Source organism: Schistocerca americana, chromosome X (assembly GCF_021461395.2).
Source record: "Schistocerca americana isolate TAMUIC-IGC-003095 chromosome X, iqSchAmer2.1, whole genome shotgun sequence".
NCBI lineage: Eukaryota > Metazoa > Arthropoda > Insecta > Orthoptera > Acrididae > Schistocerca > Schistocerca americana.
The window spans coordinates 108,341,726-108,365,916 of record NC_060130.1 but is presented as its reverse complement, the minus strand read 5'-3'; positions in this window follow the sequence as shown (position 1 = coordinate 108,365,916).

Here is a 24,191-nt window from a genome sequence, read left to right as displayed (position 1 = left end):
TGAATCCACATGTGAGCACACGACAGCTTGAACACGAGATTGGCATTCCTAAAACCAGTGTACATTGTATTCTTACAGGTCACCAGTTCCATCCTTACCATGTACACCTATACCAAGATTTGCATGGGAATGATTTCCAGAATTGTGTGCAGTTCCGTCAGTGGGCACAGCAGCAAATCCTCACCAACCCGAACTTCTTCTCCAATGTTCTGTTTACTGATGAATGTTCCTTCCCAAACAAAGGACAGGTAAATACAAGGAACATGCACTATTGGTCCAGTGACAACCCATGATTGCTTAGACTGGTGGAACATCAGCGGCACTGGAGAGTTAACGCCTGGTCTGGGATGCTTGGTACTTCAATTATTGGCCCTTATTTCATCAATGGTAGTCTAAACAGCACAATGTATGCCAGCTTCCTCAGACAAATTCTTCCTCCTCTTCTGGATGAAGTGCTGCTAAGAACCAGAATGCTTATGTGGTATCAACACAATGGATGTCCAGTACATAATGCCTTGTGTGCACATGATGTTCTGAACCGAAAGTATCCTGCCAGACAGGCTGGTTGAAGAGTTATGGTTACTTGGCCTGCTAGGTCTCCTGATTTAAATATTCTGGACTTTTTCCTTTGGGGGTGCATTGAAGACGTTGTCCATCACGATATTCCAACAACTCCAGAGGACATGCAGGAACGTATCGTGCTTGATTGTTATTCTCTTCAGCAGGCAACACTGGAAGAAGTAAATAATTGTTTCATTCAACGAATGCGCCAGTGTATCGGTGTCCAGGGTCACCACTTTGAGCACCTTTGAATGTTCTACTCCTGGGCAATCGTACAGGAGAGTCAAAGTCAATTTTGTGTTATGCTTTTACTTGGTTTACATTTGTTTTCTGACAACTCCAGAAAGTGGACGAGTTTGTGATCCCAGGCTGAAAGTCAATGTTGTGTTATGTAATTAACAATGTTGTGTTTCAGTGAATGGTACATTGTGATGCATTTTTGAATAGGTCTTTAGGAGAGGAAATGAATTACCGAATAAAAAATACAGGGTGCCATTTAAAAATGTCATACCACTGTTCATATCTTTGTAAAAAACAAAGCTACCATGAAGGCAATCATGCTGACTGATGTCCCCCTGATGGCTAAAGAACATTTGCTTGAAACATTTTGTAATTTGCATCTGGACAAACAGTTATTTAGGGTGGTCAAGATAAATGGGACACCCTGTACAGGTGTTGCCGACCGCAGCACCATATTCTGCCTGTTCACATATCTCTGTATTTGAATATCCATGCCTATACCAGTTTCTCTGGTGCCTCAGTATAAAATGCAGACTGCAATAACAAGAAAAGAATTTCAAAAAAAGAATTATCTTTTTAACGTCTAACATAGAGTGTTTAAGGTGTTTGTCTGGAGTGCAGTCTTGTATGGAAGCAATGTAGACATAAGAGGTCAAACAAGAAGAGAATAGAAGTGTTTAAAATGTGGTGCAATAGAAGAGTGCTAAAGATTAAATGTATAGATAAAATAAAATATGATGAGGTACTGAAGCAAATTGGGAAAAAAAGTTAATTATGATGCAACTTGACTAAAAGGTATTGATACAGATGAAATATCCCGAGGCATCAATGAATTGCCAGTTTGGTAATGGAATGAAGATGTTGGGGAATGGAAACTGTAGAGGGAGACCAAGGCTTGAATACAATACACAGGTTCAAATGATGCAGGTTGCAATCGCTAAGCGGAGATGAAGAGATGAATTAGCATGGAGAGCTGCATCAAATCAATCTTTGGACTGAAAACCACAACGAAAATGTGCCAAGAGGCTGATAAGATAAGAGCATGTCTCAGCAACCATAAACTGTGGCACAACCACATTGAAACCAATCAATGGATGGTTTGGGAACTGCACGCCACGGTTTCCCCTGGGAGCATTGAGCAGATGGTGTGATATCAGAGCCACACACAATTGAAATGTCACAGACACATGGCATTGCAAATACACTGAACAAAGGAATGACACATGTCCTTTATGCTACACAGTAAAGAGATTCACTAATTCAAAAATATCGACGAGGAGAACATTGTAAGACCGAGAAATGTTCTGTGTATTGTATACTTGAAAAGTTATACACATCTAAAGACATCATTTAATTATTATCACAATGATTTCTGAATGTTTTATGCTACAGGTAAAAAAGATGTTTTCAGAAAGAGAAAATGGAGTGGCATCAGTTGGTATAGCCAAACATCCTGCGACTGATCTCACGTTTAAAAGAGAACCCTAAATTTGCAATGAAAAAGTAACCAAGTAATTACATCCATTAGACACTACAGTATATGCCAAACAATCTCTACAGCCATACAGATTGCACTTCTCAAGTCCAAGATTGCATATGTGTATGGGAGATTTATTACAATTTAAGGTACTTTCTTCTTAATTAATTACAGTAGTCAACAAAATTTTGTTACAGAGAATGCAAATGGTATTCTTTGCTAAGTCCTGGGTGATGAACTCAAAAATGAAATCCGTTTTTGATTAACAAGCTCAGACTTCTTATGACACATTACCCTCTATCTAACAAAATGCTGAAAAAAAAGGCTCTAAGCACTATGGGACTTAAAATCTGAGGTCATCAGTCCCCTAGACTTAGAACTACTTAAACCTAACTAACCTAAGGACATCATACACATCCATGCCTGAGGCAGTATTCAAACTTGCGACTGTAGCAGCAGCGCAGTTCCGGACTGAAGCGCCTAGAACCGCTCGGCCACAGTGCCCGACAAAATGCTGCACTTATTGGTTATTGTTCTGTGACTTAATATACATATTCTGCTTATTTAAGTGTTGAAAAATATGTACGGAAATCTACATCCAGGAAATAACCGAGGTTTTGCAGCACTGCCAATGAGTCATGCTTGAACACATACTAGTTTTGTCAGTTGTTTCTCAGCAACTAGTCTCCTGTCCATTGTTGGCAGTGACTGCTTATGTTATAAGCTAGTGAAGGGTGGCATTATGAGTTAATTCAGAAGAGAAAATGTCTTGTACCTGTGTCAATAGTGCAAATTCTTTTCGTTATATCTCTGAACTCGCAAAAATGGAAAATTAATCACTTTCTTCATTTATTAAAAGACATTTTAAAGTTTTCCACCTTGGCCATTTTTGACAAGTATTCACTTTATTACATCTTGTGTGATTGGTCAATTTCAGCCTTACAGGCCATTTTCAAGTGTGGTATGTGCCAATAAATTGTGAAATTATCTGATTATAAAACAGCAGACATAGCTGATTCAAAAGCCAGCACATAATGTGCAAGCATCAAAATTAAAACCGGAATGCTTACTGAGTGCAGTAAGAGTCATCTTCATAACTAATACTGGTTAATTAAATGACTATTGCTGCACTCAGTAAGCATTACTGTTTTAATTTTGACATTCGCACTTTATGTGCTCACTCTTGGATCAGCTATGTTCACTGTTTTATAATTGGGTAAACTCACAGTATATTGACACCTACTGCACTTGAAAATGGCTTGTAAGGCCAAAATTTGCAAATTGTGTAAAATGTAATAAAGTGAATACTTGTCAACAACAGCCAAGATGGAAACCTTTAAAATTTTTTTTAGGAAACACAGTCCTCTTCTAAATAAGTGCTGTGAACTTTATTTGGTGGTAAGGTTGGTGACAAGGACAAGATCTGGCCCCTCCACATATTCTGTTCGTAATGTAGTGCACCCTGGATCCATTATTTTTGTCTGATCAAAACATATTGCCTGAAAAAAAAAAGTGAAGCACACAGAAGAGGAGGAGGAAACGAAATGGAATTTCATGAGTTGAGAAGGTATGCACCATTATTTCAGGGATTACAATATAGAATTCAATCACAAAGAACTTGGCAGTATGAGCAACTTATTAGTACAAAATTGCTTCCCTTCTGGCCTGGATGGGTGTACGGACTCAGTTGGAAAGGGTGTTATAAACCTTTGTATCCTCTCCTGAGGCAAGGTGGCCACCAATTGTTATAACTAGTCCTTGATATCCTGGATACTGCCACTGGGATGGTGTTGACACCCATGCTGGCCCCACACAAGTTCCATCGGGGACAGTTCTGGGGATCTTTCTGGTCACAGGAGTACCTCAACAACATGCAGACAGTTCATAGAGACACATGCTGTGTCTGGATAAGCATTTCTATGTTGAAAAATGACATCTCAACTATGCCGAATGAGAGGTAACACATGAGGAGACAGGATGTCCGTGAAGTACTGTTGTGCAATCAGTTTCCTATCAATTACTATCGGCCATGACCTGAAGTTGTGTCCATTTCCTCCAAACACTATGACACGAGGAGTAACACCACTGTTCCTCTCTAAAACATTGGAATAATGTGACCTCTATTCAGGTCACCACCATCCTCACCAATTATAGCCATAAAAGATAGAGGAGAAATGCACCTCACTGCCGAATACAATGTGATGCTGTCCATCAACAGTCCATGCTTCCCAGGCACAGAATTACTTCAAACCTAGCTTTATGTGTTGTGGTGATAATGACAGCCTACACATGGATGTTAATTCTCTAGTCTCTGACCTGTGGTGCACGATAAGACAGAATGATGCAGGGAGTCCATTACTTGTTCTCAGATAGCAAGTGCAATTGTGATGAGGCTACAATGTGTTTGGCACTAAGTATCATGATTCTCCCTGGTGGTTGTGAGATGTGGTCGACCAGAACCTTGGCAACAAGTTTGCCTGCCCTTATGTTCCTATGCTGTTCAACATCAGCCCACTGTCACATCTGAATGCCCTAAAAAACTGAATATTGCACGATTCAACAATCCAGTCACATGGAAACCCACAACGAGACACCTCTGAGTCTCTGTCAGGTGCTGATAATGCTGTCTCATACAAGTAGGTGGCATCTTCATGTCCTTCACAGCGATCACTCCACACGTGATGCTGTTCATGCCCTTTATGTAGCCTTCTAAACCTGGTAAGAACACTAAACATGAGTACCACTCTGGTGGCTGTTCTACCTGCCACAGGGAATTGTAACTCTCATGATTTATATACCTACCAGTGATGTGTACATGTATGAAGTTACATTAACATCTCAGTACTTCACTTGTTTGTCAGGCAGGGTGCGTGGAATTACCTCATAAACAAGGAGCACTGTACCAGATCATAATTTACCCTTTGCTATAAAACCTGTACACCATAATGAAGAATTGCTGATACCAGTGCCTCCCAGGAATGTGACAGTGAGCAAAGACAAATACAGTGATATAGAAACACACACAAAAGATAGCAAAGTATACATGCATGTCAACCCAACAGTTCAATGCCTCTGTGAATCATATATGCCATACTTTATGCCTCAAGGGGATCTCACAATCAGTGATGTTGTTCATGCTTACAATTTATTGAATCAACAGGATGACCTTTTAATTGTGTGATTAAAAGAACAGAATCCTCTCCTTCAAAATATAGAAATGAGTGTGTATCAGAGCCACCATGCTATTTTTACTGAATATTTCTCCAAGGAAGGGGACATGATTCTTTTGTAATGATTCAGAGTGCACTGACAACTCTTTGCCATGTTTACAATGTAAATGAGTGGTGCCCATTCACAGACTCCACAAAACTTATTCTGAAAGCCATACTTCTCCACAATGAGAAACAAATTTCCTTCTGTTCCTAATTCTCATGAATGTAACCTGAAAAAGACACTTAACAACTGTAAACTGCCACTTACACTTTCCCCAGTGTGAGATATACAAATTGTGTATATTAGACTTACCGAAAAAGAAATGAGTCAGAGGCAGTAGATGAAAACTGCTGAAGAGATTGTAGTGGCATTGCCTACAGAAGAAGGTGTGGTCTGAAAAAGAGTGCAGAGGCCCCAAACTTGCCGCTAGAGGGACACAGGTGCACACCCACTTTACAGCAGAGTGAGCAGGTGCATGCGTCGACCATCTGCTGTACACAGTTGTGCTGAAAACAGAGGAATGGAGGTTTAAAAAGAAGAGCAGATGAAAGTAGTGTGTTTCCTTAAAGTGGAAAGAGTGTGGAGAACAGAAATTCGTTGAAGAATGACTCAACTGTATGGAAAGCACTGAATGCTCATAGCAGTTACAATGCTCAATACGACCTCTGGGACAATGGCTGCCACCTTAACTCGCGGGCCTTCAACAATGAGGGCCTCCACCTGGTAGACAATGGTATGAGTAATGTGGTGTAGTGTTCCAGGCCACATGTCACTAGCTAATATTCACCCTTCTTTGAATTGCTTGTGCCACATCTTGCCCCTTTCAACAGATGTTCAGTTCTCTCTGTACACTTCTGTGAACTTCCATTCCCTGCACTCCTTCTGCTGTCAGAAAATACACTACACGCATTTGCTGTTCTTTTGAAACCTTTATTCCTCTGTTCCCAGCATGACTGAGTGCAGTGGGCAGTTGACTTGTGCACATGCTTGGTCTGTCATCAAGTGGGTGTGCACCCATGTTCTTCTAGTGGCAAATTTAGGGCATTAGTGCTCTTACAGGAACCACAAATTCTTCCACAGGCAATGGCATTACAATGCCTTCAGCAGATTTCATTTTATAGCCTGTGGCTTATTTCTTTTTGAATGAGCCTAATATGTGTAGATCGAAATGTAACTGCAATTCTTCTTGGCTTGTACCTTGGGTACACAAAGCACTGGTGCTTTCTATGCAAATGGGAGAGGAGAGATATTAAAAATCAGTATCACAGAAAAAATGGCCTGCTCGGAGTGAACTACTGCCTGGGCAGAATAAGGTGGCAAATACTCCTGTTGTTGCCCCCAGAAATGCACAATTACCTTTCCTGCAAACTGAATTGAATCTCATTAAAAACATTGTGGAAACCACAGATAAAACTTTATGTAGATTGATGTACTTGTGGGAGAATCAGTGAAGAGGAAATAAAGAAAGGAATATTTTTAGGACCACAAATTAGGGAATTAATATCTGATGAATATGTTAACAGACTGGTATTACTATCTTTCACAAATGTCTGCAAGAAGCTCTTAGGTCACCATACAGCAGAGAAGTTCATGATATTGTACAAGATCGTACCACCTTATGGGATGTAACATGTCACTTAATCTGCATTCCTTGAATGATCATTTGGATTTCTTCTGGATAACCTTGATGCCATTAGTGATGAAGCTGGAGAAGAGTCACATCAAGATGTTTCTCAAATGTAAAAGTGTTATCAAGGGAAATGGAGTACTGCTGTGAAATTAGAATTGTCTGTGTTCACACATGTCTTGCAGTATCTCTTTAAGCACCAGGGAATATTAACAACAGCCTCACACTACATTTATTCACTTATGAAATTTTTTATCAACAATCCAACTAAGTTTGAGAGTAACAGAGATAGTCACAAGTTTAACACTACATATATTTCAAAGCAAATAAATCACCATCAGGTTCGGATGGAACCCCATTTTGGTTTTACAAAGAGTACTCTAAGGCACTGGCCCCTTACCTGGCTTGCATTTATCATGAATCTCTCACCCGCCACAAAGTCCCAAGCAAATGGGAAAAAGCACAGGTGACTCCAGGATAAGAAAATGGACCCATAAAATTACAGACCAATATCTCTAACCTCGGTTTGCTGCAGAATCCTTAGCACATTCTCAGTTCAAATATAGTAACCTTTCTTGAGATGGAAGCTTATGTCCAAGAACCAGCATGGTTTTAGAAAGCATTGCTCATGCAAAACTCAGCTTGCCCATCTCTCACATGATATACTGCAAACTGTGGATGAGGGACACCAGGCAGATTCCACATTTCTAAATTTCCAGAAGGCATTTGCAATGTGACTTATTGCAGGCTGTTAATGAAGGTATGAGCACATGGAATAAGATCACAGATATATGAGTGGCTCGAAGACTTCTTGAGTGATAGAACCCAGTATAGTGTCCTCGACAGCAAATGTTCATCAGGGACATGGGTATGATCAGGAGTGCCCCAGGGAAGTGTGGTAGGGCCGCTGTTGTCCTCTATATACATAAATTATTTGGTGGACTAGGTGGGCACCAATCTGCAGTTGTTTGCTGATCATGCTGCGGTGTATGGTAAGATGTTGAAGTTGAGTGACTGTAGGAAGATACAAGATGACTTAGACAAAATTTCTAGTTGGTGTTATGAATAGCAGCTAGCTCTCAATGTGGAAAAATGTATGTTAATTCAGATGAGTAGGAAGAACAAACCTATAATGTTGAGTTACAGTATTACTAGTTTCCTGCTTCACACAGTCAAGTAGATTAAATATCTGGGCATAACGTTGCAAAGCAATATGAAATGGAACAAGCACATGAGAACTGTGGTAGGGAAGGCGAATGGTCAACTTCGGTTCATCGGGAGAATTTTAGGAAAGAGTAGTTCACTTGTAATGGAGACCACACATAGGACACTGGTGCAACCTATTGTTAAGTACTGCTCAAGTGCTTGGAATCTGCACAAAGTTGAATAGAAGGAAGACATCAAAGCAATTCACAGGCGGGTTGCTGGATTTGGAAGTTGGCAGGTGTGTTTCTACATAGGTATTCAAATTTCACACCTGTTGCATAAAAGTGATTATAGTAGCACCACTGTGAGGATGCACATCTGGTTTGCTTTAAATACACATTGTAATGGTAGTGAGTGTTAATTACCTTTGAGATTCAACATGATTAGTTGATGTTAAACAAGAATTCATTTAAGGCAATAAAGGTGCCATTATCAACATCTCACTGAGTCTGAATGGAGTCATGTAATAATGCTACAAAAAGCTGTATGTTCCTTCTGCAATATTGCAGAAAGACTTGCAGGAATGTAGCCACTGTACATGATTGCAAGCAGAGATGGTCACGGGAATGTACAGACCAGGCTCCAGATGGGCATGTGGCATTACCAAGAAGGAAGACTGTCATATTCGGTGTATGGAACTGGTGCATCATACTGCATCTGCAGTAGCAATTTTAGCAGCAGTTGGCACCACAGTGACACAATTAACTGTTACAAATCAGTTACTTCAAGGACAGCTCCATGACAGATGCCCTGTAGCGTGCATGCGTTCCACTGACCCCAAACCAATGCTATTTGCAACGTCACTGGTGTCAAGCGAGAACTCATTAGAGGGCAGGGTGATGAAAGATGGTTCTGCCTCAGTGCCAGTGATGGTCATGTGTTGGTTAGGAGGAGGCCACTTGAGGACCTGCAACCAACATGTCTGTGTGCTAGTTGCAATGGACGTTCACCTGGAGTTATGCTCTACGGTGCAATGTTGTATAACAGCAGGAGCACTCTTGTGGTTATCATATGCACCCTGACTGCAAATTGGTACATCTATCTGGTGATTCAACCCGTTGTGCTGCCATTCATGAACAGCGTTCCAGGGGTTGTTTCCCAATGCGATAATGCTCGCCCATATACCTCTGTTGTAACTCAACATATTCTATAGAGTGGTTGACATGTTGCCTCGGACTGCTCAGTCGCCAGATAAGGCTCCAATAGAGCATATATAGGACCACATCGGATGTCAGTTCCAGTGTCAACATTAACCATCCCTGTATCGACAGACCAAGTGCGACAGGTATGGGCTTCATCCCACAAACACCAGCACCTGTACAGTACAATGCATGCACATTTGCATGCTTGCATTCAATATTCTGGTGGTTACACCTGTTATTAATGTACCATCATTTTGCATTTGCACTGGCTTATCTCGCACTTACATTAACCTTTGAACTTGCAAGGTTAATCACTTAAATATGTTACCTAGACAAATGTATTCCTGAAATGTCACTACTCTACATTAATTACTTTTTGATGTTGCAATTTTTTTCATCAGTGTAGTTCAGGCTTCAAATTTTTCAATACAGTATGTACAACTTACATTAGCAAAAGTTAAGAGACTCATCACAATAAATTCTTATGTTGATTTTGATCACCTTGGAAGTCATCAGAAACTTATTTGTACTGTTAGCAGGCCAACTAAAGCTAAACCAGATTTCCTTTCACAAGTATAGGAATGTTTGCACAAATTATTGGTGAATAAACTGAAGTTTAGTGGACCTGTAGTTCCAGTGTATGTAATTTATAAATTTCATTATTTCCACCCTAGCATTTATTGAAGTTTAAGCACTTGATTAACAATATCAGCACTTGATTAACAATATCAGAATTTGTATGTGTGTGTAGTCACCATTAAAGACAAATGATCATAAACAGCCACACACCAGCCCCATTTGGTGAGACAAGACTGTTCACAGCAGTTAACTCATCTTTCAGGTACAAAGGCATAAGGTGTAGGACTCAGCGTAGTGTCACAAGGTCCATAACACTCTCATCAGCCAATCACTAAATTATCTACACATGCCACTGCTTGGAAGAGGATCGAATACATTTATAGTTTGTATGATATGATGTTACATCACATCACAATCTGTACTAGATAGCAAAACACTCCAGCTTCTACTGCATTCTCAATTTGCTGTATTTGAATTTTGCAGCATAGCGATTCCTCTGTGACAACCCAATAATCATTTGAATTTCGGTCATAAGTGCAATGTATGATCCTGGATCTGTTGATGGCAGGAACTTGCAACAGAGCACAATTTAAGAAGTCAAATCACTGAGAAACCTTATAGTATCTTCTCTTTATCATCCACATATCATATCTGCTTATGAGAGGTATCAATTGTATCTTTGTTACAAATGACATTGATAACACCATTTCATTTCTGATTAGTGTTCTGCATTACATATTGTATGAGGCAATCTTCACACATAATTTCTTGAATGAGGAGTAACAGGCACAATGGATGTGTATAAATTGTACACGTGGGTCATAATTCCTTTTATGCTGATAACTGTTTAAGCCTCTCAGTTGCAAAATGAGACCCTTATATGGATATCAACTGTGGGAGCAGAAAGTGACATAAATTTACAAGGCTTTTAAAATTGCTAAATAGAAGAACACATTTTCACTCATATAGTGTAAAGATTCCTCTTATAATTACTCAGCAATTACTTATGAAGGGATGAGAGATTGATAATTATCCACTGATTAAAATTGATTATCCCTTCTTTTTTCCAAGGCTAATTAAGCACAATGAAGTTTAGTTGATGTCTAAGATCAGATGCACATGTTGTTACTGCTCTAAACATCTTAACTTGAAAGTTAAGATGTGGCATATCACTCAGTTTCTGTTTTGAAGTTATGCCGAAATAAGACATAAGAGTACCATATTTAACAATGACCATATCAGGTCAATAATGATAAAGTGAAGAAGTCAAACAGTCTTTGCTGGCTACTTACACACCCATTAAATCACAAAAGATCTTAGTCAGTTTAGCAACTGACAGTATTGGAAAATAAAAACTTGACTGTGTAATATGACAGATTTGAAACTTTGTTTTGAAACATACAACATGACAATAGAAATGACTACACAAACAGCAAGAGGCGCCTTCCATAGATAAAATATGACCATAGATAATGGTCATATGGATTTTGAACAGCATGAATTGTGGCTATATAATCTTGACACACACACACACACACACACACACACACACACACACAGGGCTCTAAAAATGCCAGACATTTTATGCTATCAAAATGTGTTTAATGGAGACAGGATTCTTGATGCAGTTTTGGCTTGTAAAAAAGAAGATGAGCTACATAAATAATAGGAGATCCTCAAATAAGCATTTGAAACAAGTGTAACATGATTTGCAGAGGTTAGCTGCTTTGATACACTCTTATGAAAAATAAGCACCACACGTAATATGTTTAACAAATTATATCCACTGCCTATGTAAACTATATGAACTTCTGCTGAGGTATGGAAAAAGTGTACAGTGGTGATTTATTTCTGGAAAACATCAAATTCACTGACAATACAAATTACATTATATGTTTGTCAGTAATTATAGCGTGCATACCTGGGAAAAGGAAATCCTCATGCCACGGAAGTAATAAAGTATAATTTTCATTGCACAGTTGGTGTAGCATTATTTGTACCTATGGAACTGCACCTAACATGCCAAAAACATAGCTGTTCACACTGTGTGATGTTCATGTGGCAGAAGTTTATTGAAGACATGAATTTGGCTATATGAACTGGAGTATGATCCCAAAGTGTTGCCCTTTGTCATTTTTGTATGCAAGTAATAAACCATATGACTATCACTTAGGGCTGTAACTGGATTGATGTGGATGTGGTTGTCTCGTGGTTAGAGCACTAGGCCCTTGAGGTCTTGGATTCAGTCCCTGATAGGCACAGAGATTTTTCCTCATTCCAGTCCCTCCAGAATGGCCCCATGTCCATTCAGCCTGCTGTCAGAATGAGTAGCAGGTAACGTTCCCGAGGGGGAAACAGCAGCGTGGTAAGGGGCTCAATATCCCTCCTCCTAGTGTCTTGACAAATAGAAATGTTGCACTCTACCTGCAGTCAGGCTGATAGCCCAGTCACAGGCTTGCAGCACAGGCTTTACTTTTACCTTTTAGAACAGGGCTGATGGTATGGTTTTGTAGATTCTCATAATTTTATCACACTTCCTAGGGCTGCTCTGGTGCACATTAAACATAAATCTATGAACTGCAAAAAGCATGCACCATGTATGTTGCTGTAACTACTACCAGTTTTGTGAGTGCACCGCTTCATAGTTTGTGCACGAAATTTGTGGTGGTTTTGGCTACTAGAGGCAACACGGCCTGCTAATGTGACAGTAGTTGCATGCACAGCCTACCGGCAGCACCCCCTGTTGGAACTAATGCCTATAAAGGACGGAGTGCTAGGCTCTACCAGCCTCTTGCATATTGCTAATTTATTATACCTTGCCTTATACATGTGGGTACTGTTTGAGCAATAAATTACAGTGTTCTTCGATTAGAACACTGGGTTGGCGACGAGTATGGTATTCAGCTCCAGGTGTTCCACTTTAGTCATTGGTCCTGTGAGTTTAATTTCCCTGGAGGCAGTGCTTAAATCTCTTCTCGAGCAACAGCAGGTGCTGACAGTTGCTATCTCCAGTTTAACAACTACATTGGCACAACTGCCAACAATATATCCGCAGCCATTCCATGCATGCAATGATGTAACAAAAGACTGGGATGCTTATGAAAAACACCTGCAGAAACATTTCCAGGTATTTGGGTAACAGACATAAACTTGTGCAAGGCCCCTTTTTTGTTGTGGATTTTGTCATCGGCTCACCCCCTTACAAGAATCTTCAAAGTCTTTCTTTGCCAGCTCGCCATCTTACAAGAACCTTAAAGTCTTTCTTTTGCACAGGTGTGAGAGTTACTTTCTACTTGTCGTTATAAACTTACATTATTGCTGCTTGTGTGGAGTTTCACCACTGTCAAAACTGTCATACAGGGCATGGGCAGCAGAACTACATGGAGTTAGCCATCATAATAATTTTGTGACAAGTGTTCATAAGGAATCCTATGCAGATCAAACAGTTTCTGATGTAATCGTATGTTTTGCTTCTGACTTGGGAAATTCAAGAGTGAGTTTTACAGTGTGAAAATTCTGTGCTTTAGGAAGTATTGTACATAACTCAGTCATTTGAAGTTTCACAGACTGCAGGTAGTCAGATAGAAGCCTGGTCCGAAGTTTCAGAAATCAGTTCCTCTTACCTCTTCCAACCTTCAGTCAGTTCACAAGGGAATGTAGACACTTTTGCAGCAGTCCAGCAGACATCTCAGTGTCATATAGGTAACTGCCATTCGCGATAACAACAGTCTGCATCACAACAATGACAGCCTCAGGTTCCACTGCTTTCATGTCCATACTACTTCATTCAATATGAACAGATCACATGTCCCAAGTGCTGGGCAATAGGTGCATAAGAAAGGACACAATGCTTCTGTATGTAACTCCTTTCCACACCAGAGTCAGGATGAAATGAATATGGATGTGAACAGTGCGTCAGCAGTGACAGTGTCTTAAAGCAAGTTATACACTGAAGTGCATGTTTTTAAACAAACAATTGAGAATGTAGGTGGACACATGTGCAGCACCATCATTGGTGGATTCTCAGACTTATGTGGATTTGGCTTCTCCCACTTCGACTCCAGTGTCATGGAGGCTGGTGAGTTATACCAAACAACCGATTCCCATTCTTGGACCGTTTTCTGCACCTGTGACTTACAAGGCTGTGGTTCATTCATTACATTCCTAGTTGTGGAAAATGCTTACACTGAAAATCTGTTTGGTTTGGACATTTTTAAAATGTCTGGATTGTCCATCAGTGATGAAGTGCATTTGTTTTCTGATCAGGTAACATATCAACAGTTACATGCTCTCTGTGTGAATTTACCTATTATTTCAGGACTGGGTTGTGCAACAGAATTTTTGGTTCATATTATGATGAAACAGTCTGCCCGCCCTCATTTTTCCCAAGCCCGTCCAAGAGTGGTAACTTTACAGGATCAAGTAAAAGCAGAATTAGATCATCTTTAGTCCCTTGATGTTATTCAACCTATTTCTTCCAGTGAATGGTCAACATCACTGGTGACTGTCAACAAACCTACCAGTAAATTATGCCTATGCGGTGATTTTTAAAATTCTATTAATGCACAGTCAATCATTGATACCTATCCTTTGTCGTGTCCTGATAAGCTGTTAGCAAAATTACTGGGTGGGGGGCATTATTTTTCAAAGACTGACTTGGCAGAGGCATATTTACAGCTGCCACTGAACTAGGAATCTAAATGCCTTCTAGTTATCAATAAGCAATTTGGGCTTAATCAATACCAGTATTTGCCTTTTGGTGTGGCAAACGCACCTGCTATTTTTCAATGCTTTTTAGAGCAACTTATTGTATCAGTTCCAGGCTGCATCAACTATTTAGATGATATAGTAATGTCTGGTGCCTCTACAGAGGAACATTTGCACAATCTTTGTGCTGTTTTCTGTTTTACAGTTTGCAGGGTTAAAGTGCAGTTTGGACAAGACACAGTTTTTTCGGCTATCCATTCTTTATTTGTGTTTTGAAGTGTCACAGGCTGGCATTGATGCTATTGCCATGTTGCCACATCCCACGTCTGTCACGGAATTACAGGCATTTTCAGGCAAAATAGTGTACTATCACATATTCAAATCAGACACTGCCACTGTAACACAACCACACCATGCATTATTTTGTAAAGATCTTTCTTTCCATTGGTCCCTGGCTTGTTACGAGGCATTCAAGCTGTTGAAATCTGCACTGCAGTTGGCTCCTTATTTGGCCCATTTTCAGCTGGGCCAGCACCTTGTGTTTGCGACTGACGCATATCAGTTTAGCCTTGGCGTGTTCCTTGCTCGTAAGTATGCGGATGGATCTGAATGCTGTATTGCATATGCTCCTAATGCAACAGCATTTCTCAGATAGAGAGAGATCGTATATGCTCTAAAAAAAATTTCATATTTTTCTATACAGGTTGAAATTTCACCTGATCACAGACCACAAATCACTTGTATCTCTTTTCAACCCTTCAGCATCCTTGCCGGATAAAGCCACATTTCACTTACAGCGGTGGGTTATTTTCCTGTCACAATACAATTATGAGATACATTTTCGACCAAGGAGCACATGGAAATGCTAATGTCTTATCGCAATTACCGATTGGTCTGTATCCAGAGTTTGATAAAGAGGAATTACTTTGATCTCATTTATATGTGGAAGCTGAAAATGATGATGGTCTTCCTGGTACTAGCACTAAAATTACATCCTGTTTTAAGTAAAGTTGTTTCTTTTGTGCAACATGGCTGGCCCCAGACAAACCTCCGGGTCGTGCTCCTGATCCTTTGAGAAATTATTTTGCGTTACAGAATCATCTTTCTGTTTGGGATGGAGCACTGCAGTTAGCTACAGAGGACATTGCTCTCAGGTTGTAGTCCCGTCCCCCCTTCACTGTCAGGTTATGCATTTATTACATACAGACCACCAGGATGCATCAGATCCAAAAGCGTTAGCATGCAGGCATGGTTTTTAGCCAGGCATTGATGGGGAAATAGTGTGAGTTGTTGCAGTCAGCCCACAATGTGCTATCCACCACATGGCACCCCATGCTTCTTTGTTGCCATGGCTAGAGCCACAGCAGCCTTGGGAATGACACCATGTACTTTTTGCGGTACCTTTAATTACTACTGGCTTGTTGTAATGGATGTTTATTCTGAAGTTTCCATATGTGATGCGTTGTCTGTCTGCTCCTGCGATGACAATTTCAACTTTGTCAAAAATTTTTGAAATGCAAACTCTTCCATATACATTAGTTACAGACAATGGCCCCCAGTTCATATCTCAGGAATTTGAAGATACTGGTAAAAAAAAATAAAAATTAAAAAAAGTGGTGTTCACCATGTCCCCCTTTCCACCCTCAATCGAATGGGGAAGCAGAATGACTAGTAGGAATATTTGAGACTCAGGTGAAAAAATATGTTTCGGATGTGTCACTGGAAGTAGGTCTTGACTGGTCCCTCAGTTGTTATAGGTTCGCCCCTGTTGACAATATGAGTCCAGCAGAGTTGTTGCATGGTTTTCAGCCCCGACTCTGCTTCAGCTGATGCCAGCAACAGCACTGCAACACTTCCAGCCTGGCGCAGCTGCTTGGGCTCGCAGGTTTCGCTGCCAGTCAAAATGGGTGCAGGCGGTAATCGACAGTACCCACAGCTGACGTGTGTCGTCTGCATGGCTGAGAGGAAGGCTTCGTGACACGTCGACCAGCTACAACTTCACGTGGGCAGCTGAGCACCTGAAGCGCCTCCGCCATCCATGCATCCTCCGTCTGCCCGGCTCTCTCTTACATTTTAGCTGATGTCCTCACCTTCTCTGCTGCCCTCACTTTCTCCACTGCCACTGCTGACATTTTCACAGCTGTCTCCTCCCTGTGGTAGCCCCCTTCAGCTGTCACGAGCCACGGCGGGCCCCTGGCTTCCGTGCTGCTGAATCTGACACCTCCAACACTGCCATCTACATTGCAGCTAGCATGACCTGTTCGGCCGTCACCTCCTTCCCTGGATTTGGATGTGGAAATAAAAGCTGCACCAGTGTTGCCTGTCCTACCATATGGCCTCTCACAGTGGAGCAGACGCCACACCTGTCTGCGCTCGCATCGTTCCGACCTTACACACTGACAGTAGTGCGTTGCACGACTCTACAGCCTACATTGACCACACAAGAAAGGGACGTGAGCACAGTGCTTTCTTCGCTAAGGAGGATAAGTGCTGTTAAGTACCAATTTTGTGTGTGCCACTTAGCATTTCGCGTGTGAAGCTTGTGTTTGATTCGGCCACTAGGCCTGCTTATATGATAGCAGTCGTGCGCACAGCCTGCACCCTGTTGCAACTGCGGTCTATATAGGATGGAGTTCTATGTTCAGCCAAACACTTGTGTGTTCCTAACTGTATTGTACTTTGTCTTCCATGTGTGTGTGTCCTGTTCGCGCAATAAATTACAGTGTTCTTGGGTTAGAACATATGTATGTGTGTACTTTCACTTTCTGTGAGTAAAAGAGCGGAAACTGTTCATTTTATTGTATCGCTCAAATGCAGCATCCTGAAAAGTGCATGACACAGTAAATGTTTTTAAGCAAAAATAGATAAAATGAACTATTTAATACCTTAAAGCATATGTATTTCAGTTCTTTTTCTAAATATGCATGTACCACCAACACGCACAGCAGTATACTACACATACATCAACTGCCACATGTTAACAGAAAGGTGAAAGGTTGATAGTTGTGCTACAACATGTATTAATTGTATACTGTTTCCTAGACTTGTTGTTTAGAATAAATCCTGGCAGCAATTATTTTCCAAACCACAGAATAAACACAAAATGGAAAAAAGGAACTATTTGCAAAAGATTGCACTTTTATTGAGAAAGTTTCCACATACATTGTGAAACACCTTGTATACATGAAGCATAAATAAATTAAAAAAAAAATACTGTTAGGAATAATCACAATGTATGAAGCTGGTAGACAGTTTGCCTTTGGAGGTCGTACAAGATACAGTGCTAAACCCAAATGACAAAAAGAAATTCGTCAAGCATTAAAAGTGTAAAACCTACTTTGGACTCAAACGTGATTGTCTCAAAGTTCGATAGACAGATGAAGGCAATAAATAATGGGTGAATAGAAAAAAATTGAGTGACAGAAACTGTGTGATTCAAGAGTAAAATAATGAACAAATACAGAGGACATTTGAAGGTATAATATTAAACAATTTATGAAAAAGGAATGACGCAGATCTTAGGTTTGACAGCTCATATCAAGTCTAAATGACGAAGGAGTGTTCCCCGTACACCCAGTGACAAGGTATGTTATTTCCGGGTGCTGGCATTAAAACCGAATATTAATGTATTATCAAAAAGCTTGGCAGGTACTAATACAAGAATTGCTCATCGTAATAGTATTGTACCATACTGATTCTGCACTCCGCTTATAATGCAAAGGGCAGAATCAAATATACTGAAGGATGCAATAAGGATGAGCCAAGACATAAATAAAGAGATGGAAGAGTTGCACATCGTGATAACCTGCTGCTCTGTGGGGCTGTTTTCCCATCTGGTCTGGTCCTTGTGAACCAGGGACAGGACGTGTCCCACTGCAAGGTGGGGCCTGGATGCTGCGTCAAGGCCTCATGCACCTATTCAGAGCTGTACACTATGTTCGAGCTGCTGCAGATCACATGCTGCTCTTGCCCAAGAAACCCAGACGGTGAAACCCTGTTCACTTGCAGCTCAAAGTCAGTTCATGAAGCTGGCTGTTCATCATTGTCAGAGTGAAATCAAGGATTGCAGAAAGTTGTCAGAGAGGTGTTGAGCAAACTTCCATTATGTTATGACAGAGCCGAATAACCCACTGACAAGAAAAGAGATGGCAGCAAAAATCCTGATGTCAGGTAGTTTTTAGTTGTTAGCTACAGGCCCTCGAATGGAAACAATGAGATGTATTAGCTCATCTGCAATTCTTTCAAAAGTAATTGCTTAATAAGGAACTGAAGCATTTTGTATTTCAAAAGTCACAATAGCAATGATCTAACAGGAATCTCTTCAGGATTTCTCTTCAGTATCAAGCACTGATATATTTCCTATTCAACTATCAATAGCAAAAAGCACATCATCGATCAAGGTATCAAGTCTGCACTCCATGTAATCTTCACTGGAAACACTCAGTAAAAGGCGAAATTCACATATAATAGAAAAGTTTGAATGTATCCACACAGAGCTTGGTCACAGTCTATCACCTGCCACTGGTAACAGCACCAACATAATGGAAAGAACAAGAAAGCTTCATACAGTTACCAATGCCGCACAAACTTCAACACCAAGAAAATGTTCCAAGTAGAGTGACACATCAGTCTCGAGGATACTGCCAAGACCACCCGCAGTACACTGGGACTGAACAGTGAAGATAAAGGCTCAATCAGAATTTAAAAAGTTCTGTTCTGTACGTAATTGACAAACCTGCTTTCAGATATGGATTTGACTGTGGTTATGATGTGGCACTATAAAGGCTAACAATATTCCCAAAAACAAAATCATCTTTCATGTAAAGTAAGAATCGTAGGACATTTGAGGTCTTGGTACAACAGGAAGCTGCGTATGTGAATATTAGCCTAGTGTGATGGAAAAGTACATTCTGCACTCAAAAGGTATGATACATCATCTTATGGGATATGGGCCTTGTCCTATGTACTTAAGCCCCCTCCCTCTTTCTCTCTTTCTTTCTAAGAAGGTTCTCTGTAGCTGACAGTAGGAGTTGCACAATAGATAAAAGTCAGAAGACAGTGTATTATGTGATGTACACTGATATTCACTTGCTTCCAGTACACACACAAACTTAGCTTACAGTATGTGTACTAGTAATGTAATATCTATGCAGTAACTTCCATCTGCTTCACTAAACCTTTCTATATAACTATGGAAAGTAAGGAGCAGTGGAAGAAAGATGCATTACATCATTCAGGTGACACAGTCTGGTTTACTGATTGGTACAAAACAGACAAAGAAGCTATGGCCAGAGTAATCCTTGACTGAAAAGTGCAATTCCTGCAGGGAAGCTGGCTGTGGTATTCCAGAGGGGGATATACACTAGAAGAGTATGCACGCATCTACATTTATTTGGACAACCAAGCAACTCTGAAATTTTGTATCAGCCCCTGCAACAAGATCAAAGAGCATTGCAGAATATCAAGTACACTTTTGAGGCTAGGGGAAAGCAACAAGGTAATCCTGCCATGGTTTGTTGACGATTCAGGAATTATTGGTTATGAACAAGTTGACAGGCCGGCCAGGGCAGGGACAATTACTCCATTTGTTGGATGGAACCTGTCTTAACCATCACTTACGCAATGGTAAAATCTAAACTAAGTAGTTCGATCAGGAGGCAGCATGTAGAATATTAGACTAAAACCCAACAACAAAAACAGGGCAAGCAATGACACCGTTACCATGTTTTACGAGAAGTTCTGTAAAATGGGTTTGAACAGGAGGTAGTTTAGAGTCAGGGTAGATGTAATGACTGGCCATGGGAACTTCAAGAAACATATGCACATGATGGGAATTGAGAAAGAAACCCCTAAGTGTCGACAGTGGTATGGGGGATGAAGCTGCAAATCATTTAATCTTCCAGTGCAAAGCGTTGGAGACAAAGAGAGACAGAATATTTGAATCATTAATTCCTGAAGAAATTGTGGCCGACAGAGATGTGGTAAAGCGGCTCCTACTACTATTTAATGGTACTGGCTGGCTTTTCTAGAATGATATGGAGGGATACCACACAATAAACTTAGTTTCACTATTGGCAACAAGGGGTTAGGACCACAGTTGTTTTGTCTCCCTGGTTAAACCAAACAAAAAATCAAAAGGTGGTACTATTGTAAATGCAAGGTTTCTATATCAGCTGCATCTCAAGTCGCCACTTGTGCTATGTGATCTGTTATTGTTTTATAATTTGGGGGGGGGGGGGGCGGGGGAGGTTAGGCAGTTACCAGTCCATCAACTCTCATTACTCTTAACAGAAAACAATCAGCAATATGAAGCCAAGCTCATAAAATAATGCTAAATATCATAAAATGCCGTGACACAAAAAAAAAGCAGAATATACTGATCAAACACAGTTGCACAAACTATGAAGATGACCTGCTTTGAAACTCGGCTTGACTAGCTAGTCCCCTGGGACTCGTGACTCCTAGAAATAAGAAGCTAGTTTCATTTATTATTCTATTCCACAAGCCTTCAACAAAGCTTTTTATTCTGCTAGAATTCCGATAAAGTCAAAGTTCAATATTCAACAGGATATTATATTGCAGCGTTTTCAAATTCACTAAAATATAATACAGCGTTATTCTAAATGATGGACCCATTTTCAAAACTTCATATTTATTCAAGTACAAATCCAAAATGAACAAGCTTTATACCAATGGAAAGAGGTAGTTTCAAAGTTTTTAGCAGGAGGGGGGGGGGGGGGGGGGGGCGCGAACAGTGATGGTTTCAGAAGCGGCCGGTCGAGTTTGCGCGGCAATAGGTCCGTCATTCCATTTCACTGTCAGTTGTGAGTGAGATGGCGACTGTGGAGCACAAGGTTTCCTGCGTTCTTGAGTTCGCGAAAATTGAGACGCAAATTACAGTGCAGCAGGCATTTAGTACCAAATTTGGTAATCAACCACCAACTCGCAAAAGCATTAGCTGCTGGTTTAAGCAATTTAAACGGATTGGAAGTGTGTGCAAAGGAAAAAGCACAGGCCGACCGTGTGCGTCAGAGAATGATGTCCGACGGATTCAAGAAAGTTTGTGCGCAGTCTCATTAAGTTTACCAATAGAGCCAGTCAAGAACTTGGAATATCCCAACCAACTGTATGGAAAGTTCTGAGACAGTGTTTGCTGTACAAGCCCTACCAATTACAACTTGTGCAGTCTCTCAACCCCAACAACAAAGTGAAGCGTCTTGCATTTTGTGGTTATGTGCTAGCAAAGATGGAGGATTACGCATTTCTACATCATCTAATTTTTAGCTATGAAGCGACATTCCACCTTAGTTGAAAAGTCAACAGACACAATGTTGGCATATGGGGTTTCAAAAATCCACATTCACCATAGCAACACGAAAGAGACTCACCGAAGATCAACGTGTACTGTGCCATATTCGGTACAAAGGTTTATGGGCCATTTTCATATGCAAGGATTGTTCCCTCAAGTTATGGAAGATTCCCAGGACTTCATTTTCCAACAGGATGGAGCTCTACCCCATTGGCACCATGATGTCCGAGGCTTTTTGCATAGCTCCCTTCCTCAGTGCTGGGTCTGTTGCAGGGGGCTTTAAGACATGGATCTGCACTTCTGGTCACCAAGATCTCCTGATCTCACACCCTGCAACTATTTCTTATGAGGTTATGTGAAGGAAGCTGTTTATCTCTACCAACTACTCTGAATGATGTGTGGAACTGGATCACTACTGCCGTGCACTCAGTAATAGCAGGTATGTTTTCGCGTGTGTGGGACAAGTTTGGGCACCATGTCAATGTTTGCCATGCAGCCAACGGTGGCCAAATTGAACATTTATAACATTTATCACATTTCTAATTATTAAAAACTAATTAATTAAAATTATTAAATTGATATGAAACATTATCAAACTTTGAAACTTCCTCTTTTCACTGGTATAAAGCATGTTCATTTTGGATTTGTACTTGAATACATACAAAGTTTGAAAATGTGTCCATCATTTAGAATAACCCTGTATTTCAGCGACCTTTTAATCATTAGCCAAGGTTGGGTGCATCTAGAGAGATGACAATATGAGACTTGGCCACTTGATCTTCATCGATACAGGTACTCCGGTCTGCCATCACACGGTGTCTTCTTGAAGTGTTTGTATATGACAACCAAAAACACAAAGAACAGAAAGCATTGATAAAATTTTAGTGTTACATTAAGAAAGGAAAAGTACCAATACAGTTTCAGCAGTCCAGCTGAAAAGCAATACACCCTACAAGTAGGAAAACACCAACGTTCTGCAGTTCACATCCAAGTGATGAGCAAAAAAAGACAAGAGATGTAATGAATTGTCAATTTTTACAACAGTGATGCACCACCGAAATTCAAATTCAGTGAGAGATTTATGAGAAATATTGGCAGATTATGTAAGTTACACCATACTAAATGACATGGCTCACTTAGAATGTACTTGGTAGAGATAAAATGAGTTATTCCATTCAACTATATAATTATCACAGCAAATTACCACAGTGAAAATATTTTGTACTGAAGAGAATTCCTAAGCAGTTAAAGGCTGTGACTGCACCATGTAATTAACAAGAAAACTTTACATAGCCACTACACATTATATGCAGTTAATGATAATTATTGACGATTACACACTTGTTACCAGTGAAGAGAAACTTACTTGTCGCAAAGAAATTTTCTCTTGCCCATACACTATGTGCCTATAATTTTGATCTTCGAAGTTTCATTGTTAAGATTATAAATACAGTGCGAAGTGGTGTGTTTATTACTGCAATTACACGATAACATGCTGACCAAGCCAAACACGTTAATGTGCAAAAACACTGAAATCAGGGGCGGGTGGGGCATGGATGGCCCCTTCATAACACTTGACTGCTTTCATCAGCTGAAGAGCTCTTGCATCTAAGATACACATAAGTGATTCAAAATAAACAATAGTGATTTTTCTCTGTATTAAAGTAAGATTATGTAACTGGTAACAGAGAAATGGTTTTCAGTTTGTTACACATATCTGCAGCACAAAAAGCTTGATAATTTTTTTACAACTAGTGTAAATACGGTTTTCTACAGGTCTGTGTACAATTACTAGATCTTATAGTGTAGGGACTTGTGAAATGTATCTACGATTACGTGCTCACATGTGGATGAACTTTGAAGAACATAGAATATAGCTCCCCTACACTTATGCATCCATCATATTTTATTCATTATGTAGGCAGCAGTTTTTAATTTGGTTTCATGACATGGAAGTATTTCAGTGGTTAATAGTCCACACAAATAACAGTTATTTCAATACCAAGTTTACAGGTGAGATGCAGCAGAAAGGAAGCTCTTTTAAGATGTGTTAGTGGAATGTAAATCAGATGGAAACCTGGAAAGCTTTTTACATCATAAGGTAACCTAAAAAAACTGTATTAATTGATT